Genomic DNA, 6,000 nt, shown 5'->3' on the forward strand with positions numbered 1-6,000 from the left:
TTTTACCTGACATTCCAATTTGCAGCTTGGATGCCACAAGAAATGCCTCGGTTCTCAGTTTAGCGGGGGAACTTGTGATACAGCAAGTATAACAGAAAAATGAAGGTCTGTAAGGCTTTCCTTTGCTAATGCACAGAGCCAGCCAGACAGGAAGAAAAGCCTCTCTTCGGCTAAGAAATTTAGATATATATTTAATGTCTAGCATGAAAGACGGCGGTGTCTGGCTGTCAATATCACGGGGAGCCTCAAACATAATATTTGCTGTTGTGGAGCCTCAGGACCAAGCCAGACCCCCCGCCACGGCAGGCTGGGCGCAGGAGGAAGGTGCCACCAGGCTGGCTGACCAAGCGGCCACGGCCACAGGGGTTGGAGAAGAGGTGATGTCCCTGCTCAGTGACCGTCCAGCACAGCTCAGCCTTGCCTGATTTCCTATCAGCTTCATTTTTGCCTGCTGAAATGACTCCCTGCAGCCTCAGCGAGGACCCACTCTTGCTCTGCCATGCCCCGTTACACGCACCCTGCCACGGGGCAGTGCTGCTCCAACATCCAGTTCGTGCTGGGCCATCTGGGAACAATGCACCCCAAACACAGGTGGTCTGTTGGGTTGGATTGACCACAACACGGGCAAAAAAGAAAATGCAGTCTTATCTCTCCTCAGATGGGGTGTGATTTGCTGCCCTGTTTTACATTCTCTGCCTCTGGCTTGCATAAGCTGTTTGCTTATGGGGGTGGCCAGGGTGCAGCTGGAGAGACCAAAGCCTTGGTTTCATACAAGAGCACTTCTTGCTCTTCCATCCAGAGGACCTCCCTCAGACCCAAGGGGCTTGGCTGAGAAAGCTGCCATCACACAACCATGGCTGCAAAGAATTCAAGGGGCCTTCCTGGTCTGAGGGATCCACCTGAACTTCATTTCAATCTCCCTTCCTCCATGAAAATTTTCCACAGGGGATGACATTTAAACTAAAAAGGATATTTAATCTTGGGGAAATGAGCTCCTATAAGCCAGATTTTCCCTCAAAGCCCAAGAACCATCTATCTCTTTTCTCCCTTTCCCTGCATAGCGAAGGCATCTTACATCGAGTAAGAAGGGACAGGATTTCCTTTGATCCACAAACCCCTCAGCTCTCCCGCAGTAGCCCTGGCTGCTGTAAGCCAGCTGGGAGGCAGGGACATCTCACTGTGCTTCTGTATTATTTTCTTTCCAGCCACTGGCAACGTACAGCCCTGTAAGTGTTGACTCTTTCATCAAAGAGAGGGGTGCCCGGGAGGAGGGTGTGCTGTGAATGGAGATTCATCCTTCCCCTTTTGATCATGCAGCGGGGAGAACCTGATGCGTGGACACATCCCTGTTCCTCCATCGCTTGAATCCCTTATTTCAGACCCACAAAAGGTTTTAAGGGACTCCCTGCTGTTGGCAGTGGGCCTCTGAGTGGTAAAGAAACCCACCACCCATCCGTGACCTTCATTTCTCCAGACCAGCCTTATGTTTTGCTGTGCAGAAGACACAGCAGGAACAGTCTTAGGAATTAAATGCCAAATGAGCCAAGAGTGAGCAGCCATAAAGACACATGCTGGGGCACCCTGTCCCTTGAGTTTTCCATGCTCATTACCTTCAGTCTGCTGTTCCCCCCAAAATACCAGCTGAAGCAATGAACCATTAAAACCAGGATAGCACTTCAGCCTTCTTTTCTCTCCCCATCCGCAGGCTGATGGAGGAAGCTGTACCGTGAGGTGGGAACCCAGGGCTGAAGCTGGCACCAAGCGTTACCTCTTGGCCTCTGCTGCTCACTGCTCTCTTTGTTCCCCTTATCAAAGGCCAGTGGTGTACCAGGGGGGCTGGGTGAGGAGGCAGGGTGCCTTTTAAAGCTCTTTGACACAGCTGGTGATTTGCCTGCGTGTGCTCAGGTGCTAAGTGACCTTGCTCTGGCGTTTGAAGTTCGGTGAATGAATAACCATCCCTCACCTGGGCAGGGCTGCAGACTTCGTGCTGTGCTGGGAGCAATGATGAAACCCCATCAGGCTCCTCCAGCATGGAGGAGACATGAAGGCAGCATCTCCCACTCCAACACCAACCCCAAAATGTGCCCTTTCCTGTGCTCTGGTTCCTGAGATCAGTTGCCTCTCACCCAGCACAGACCCCCAAAACCACACGAGCTCTCTGCAAACCCAGGACCTGCCAGTCTCGCATGCTGACAAAACACATCCCTTAGTGGCTCTGCACTCACTCCAAACAGTCTGAGTTCAAACAGGATTGACTTTCCTGCTTCTATAGGGTCAGATGGCAGTGAGTACATTAGGTTAGTCCCCCCGTTGCCATGGGAATGCTGCAAAAAGGGAGTTTTGCTGGGGAAGATGGGCAGTGTTTCCTCCTGACATGGCCAAACGTCTTTGCTTCCCTGAGGAGCCCAGGGCAGCCCTGTGCCACAGGATGGCCTCTCAGGCAGATTTCAGGATTACAAAGCCTCTGCCTGCCTTAATTAGCCAGTTGCATAATGCTTCATTGGGCAAGGAGTGACTGAGGTGTGAGCTTGCGCAGAACAAAAGCACGTGGGTGGGTTGAAAAAAAAAGTTCTATAATTAAATCCAATATCTATGTCATGTTATGGTTTGACATGGCGATTTGAACACGTGCCTAATTACATTGTGCTTTTATCAGTCTCTCCTATTCGGTTGTGTATGACAGGCAGAAATGGGCAGGTCTGTAGGTACACATAGCAGAGGAGATGCTTGGGGCTCTGGTACACGTAGCAGAGGAGATGCCCATGAGGAAATGCCTATGGAGGGCTCGATGACAGCACCATGTCAGCTACAAAAGCTGTGTGGCACCCTGCAGCACCCACCTGTCCAGTCCTCAGCAGAGATCACCTTTACTTTGACTTTCTTCCTCCTGGTCCACGCAGTTGTGCCTTTCTCCTGGTGCTGGGTGCACCGAGGGGACAGGAAAGCCGATCTGGATTAAAACCACCCAACCCACACGAGGCTTTCCTGCCCTGTCCTCCCAAAGGCTGCTATTTCTTATTGCATATCTATACCCAGCACTGCTGCTTAACCTTAAATGCTTCTGCAACACTTAGAAGTGGTCGGATAACACGTGCATTTCAGTTTTGTTTTCCTTTGTACTCCTGGCCCAGGCTGCAGGCAGGGCTGCCAAGCTCATCCCGGAGAGGTTTCTCCTAGCCAGGAACACAGGCAGTAGTGCCAGGGGACTCTCAAGAAATCCCAGCTGTGTGAGGCTGCCAGCCTGCGTTCGCAAAGGCAGGGCTCAGAGCGTGCAGACTGATGTCCAGAGCTCCCATGCTTATCTAAACCGTAATGCTAATTATTCTGATGATTAGCCATCACTAGACGGACGATCTTGCAGGCACAGTGAGGCAATTAGGTTAGCCTTACATTGCTCTTCTGTGAATAATCCTCATTTTCACGTGCGTGTAGGATATTTAAATTCTCATCCCTCTTTGAAGGACCCTGGAGCTCATACAGACGCATAAAGAAGGATGAGAGTTGGTGTCAACGATGAGAGCTGTGATTACCTGCTGTTGAAGCTGCTTCAGTCTCCTGCTTTGAGCAGGAGCTCTTTGAAAGGCAGACTGTGTCCAGACCTTATTGCTAACGCTTCCCAGTCATTAAAAAGTCCCTCAAGTCAGCTCGCTTCTGTCTGTGGAGCTATCTACCAGCTGTCAGCTCTCTGCTGACAAGTCTGCAGCAAGCTCCTGGCTGTCAGCTGCCAACCTGAGAGCTCCCCACCATCCTCTCACCAAGCGGGGGGCCTGGAGGTGGTCAGCAGCTCCACCACCACCTTGCCAGGTCGTGGGACAGCCCCGTGACCGAGGTGCTGCCAGGTAACAACACAGAGCATGGCAGTAAGAGACCACTAAGGTGGAGGCAGGGGGTGAAACCAGCTGAAAAAGCTCGGGGAACAGAGAGGGAAGGAGCCCTGCAAAAGCCACAGCAGAAGGCATCAAGAGCTGCTACCACTGCTAGGACCAGGAGCTGGTCATGCAGCCACCACTGCTGCTGTGCTGCCCAACCCACAGGCTTACACCTTCCTGTCTGTGGTCGTCCCTCAGCAGAGAGAGGGCACGGGAGCATGAAGATAAAGTGTTTGCATGTCCAAAGGCTCTGGTTTTCTCTGGGCTTGTGGGCAGAGGCAGGGAGCCACCCTCCACCCTTCCATCTCTGCTGGTCACACAGCTCCAGGGGCTGCAGGTGGGACCACACGCACTGCTTTAGGGAGGTGCTGGAGCCAGAGCGGGCATCTCACTCCCACTTTGCAGCCCTGCGAGATGTCTCACCCTCTCTGCAGCTGTTCCCCAGTGGGAGCGAGGTGTCAGGAGCGGAGCTAAAACAAAAGCTAGGTTCGGGCCCGAGAAAATGTGCTGCTGCTGCCGTGGGTGGATAATGACACAGCCTCCAGAGACACAAGGCAGAGCAGCACAAAACCCAGGCAGCGGGGTGAGCGCAGGGGAGAGCTATTTAAAACTGAAAGGCTGTGCTTTGGATTTTTACATTAAAGACCTAATTATGGGGACTTAGGATCCTGTCAGTGCGGCTACTGGGGGTGATAAGTGCTGGGTTGCTCACAGCACGGAGGAATGGTCCCGGGTGGTTCCAGATGAAGTGTTCAATGACCTGCTCCTCGCATGGCCAAACCTCTCTTATGCCAACAGGACACGGAGATGGAGGGTATGGAGCTAGAAATCGCTGCTCGGCAGGACCTGGCCACTCGGTTTGCTTCCAAGGCTTTGGGCCCAGCCTTTTGCTGTGGCAAGGAGCAGGGCAGGATGGTGACAAGTCCCCCCTCGGGGTGCAGCTCAGCTGGGTACAACACCAGCAAGGAGGTGGACGTGACACCTGCCTCCATTTTGGGTGGATTTGACTCGAGCCAGGAGAGCATTGCAGGTATTAGCAAGCTCTTCCCCTGGCAGGTTTGAAGCTCTAGGGGGCTATTAGGGCAGAAGTTCAATAAATACTGCTCTGTGTCAGGCTTTGGCTATGCCAGGACAGGGGGATACTGTTGGAAGTAGCTATTTGCTGTAGCAAAACACCAGCCTTACTCAGGACAGCTATGGCCTTGTTTCAAATGTCTGCTTGCATTACAAAGTCAAGCTTTGCCTACACGGTGCTGCACACTCTGGTTTGAAGGCCTGCCCCTTCTTCTTTTCACTCGCCTGTCCTACTGCAAAATCCTTTCCCTCCGTGGAGGAAATATCAAGAAGCCTTCCTGTGAGACCCCAGGACGGCTCCCACGTGGCGTGTGTTTGCTTTCCCAAGGTCTCAGGTGCAGGATTTGAGGGGAGGCCACACCTGAGCTGTGCTTTTAGCAGGGCAGAGAACCCAGCAGGCATCCAGCACAGGGCATCGCTGCTTCCCCTTCCCCATCCCGCACTAACTGCATCTGCTGGGGATGCTGGCTCTGATATGAACCAAGTCAGGTGTAGCTCGGGGGGCAACTCCCTGTGAACGGGATGAAGCATGGTTAATCCTGATATGGGATTAATTACACTTAGTGTGTCTGAAATCTCCCCTTCATGCCAAGGAGCCCCTGCCTGTACAGCTGTGCAAGTTTGCTAATAACCACCCAACCTTCCTCTTGCTGCAAAGATTATTTCAGTTTGTCTTTCCTCCACTTTACCCAGGGAATAACCAAGTATTGCCCTGTTTCCAAAATGGAAAGCTCCGATTATTTACCCTTTAATCTTCCTCTTTTCTAGACAAAGCAAACCTCAGTTCTTCAGCCTTTGCCTGTAGGTCCTAGTTCTGAATCCTGGCTGCTGCGCCTCAGTCTCTCCAGTTTATCTACGACCTTCCTGACTGAGCCACAGCAGTCCAGCCGAGGCTTCTACACAGCAAGCCAGAGCAGAATAATTGCCTCCTGTCTCACCGAGAGCCTCATACAATCGACACATCTTCATTTTCTGATCCATTATAACCCCAGGCTCTCTTCTGTTGCACTGCAGCCAGCCTGCTTGTTCCTTGTTTGTGTCTGTGCCTTTGGCTCAT

The sequence above is a fragment of the Aythya fuligula genome, chromosome 3, assembly GCF_009819795.1.
Source record: "Aythya fuligula isolate bAytFul2 chromosome 3, bAytFul2.pri, whole genome shotgun sequence".
In the NCBI taxonomy this organism is placed as follows: domain Eukaryota; kingdom Metazoa; phylum Chordata; class Aves; order Anseriformes; family Anatidae; genus Aythya; species Aythya fuligula.